At 31.8% G+C, this 340-nt stretch overlaps 1 protein-coding gene across 1 annotated transcript in view; it reads left to right on the top strand.

Moving 5' to 3' along the window:
* LOC119585954 overlaps positions 1–340 on the top strand; it is a gene marked incomplete in the record, with an annotated part of 41,291 nt that overhangs the window by 773 nt on the left and 40,178 nt on the right.

Raw genomic sequence — 340 nt, 5'->3', positions numbered from 1 at the left:
TCTAGAAAAGTTAACACACAAGACTCATGTAAAAAAATAAACATTTCCAACCCGCTATTGTCAAAACTTTTTTATTATTATCACCATCATTATTATAACAGCAAACAGAGTATACAACGAAAATACAATCAAAACTTTAAACCTGCGTCTTGCTTTAAAGGCACACCATTATCAAGCTTTTCGCATTTCTTCTCGTAATTCAACCTTGCCTTACGATTTTTTCTTCTTCTTTTTTTCTCTTTTTTAGGATTTTTTTTTATACTTTTCCTCGGGTATTTTTCCAGAAATGAAACCGCGAAGCCTTTCTGTTGTCTGAGACAGAGTTGTGATATGTATAAAG

This window comes from Penaeus monodon, chromosome 20 (genome assembly GCF_015228065.2).
Source record: "Penaeus monodon isolate SGIC_2016 chromosome 20, NSTDA_Pmon_1, whole genome shotgun sequence".
Taxonomy (NCBI): domain Eukaryota; kingdom Metazoa; phylum Arthropoda; class Malacostraca; order Decapoda; family Penaeidae; genus Penaeus; species Penaeus monodon.
The sequence above is the reverse complement of the archived record's forward strand: the minus strand, read 5'-3'. Positions and strand labels throughout refer to the sequence as shown.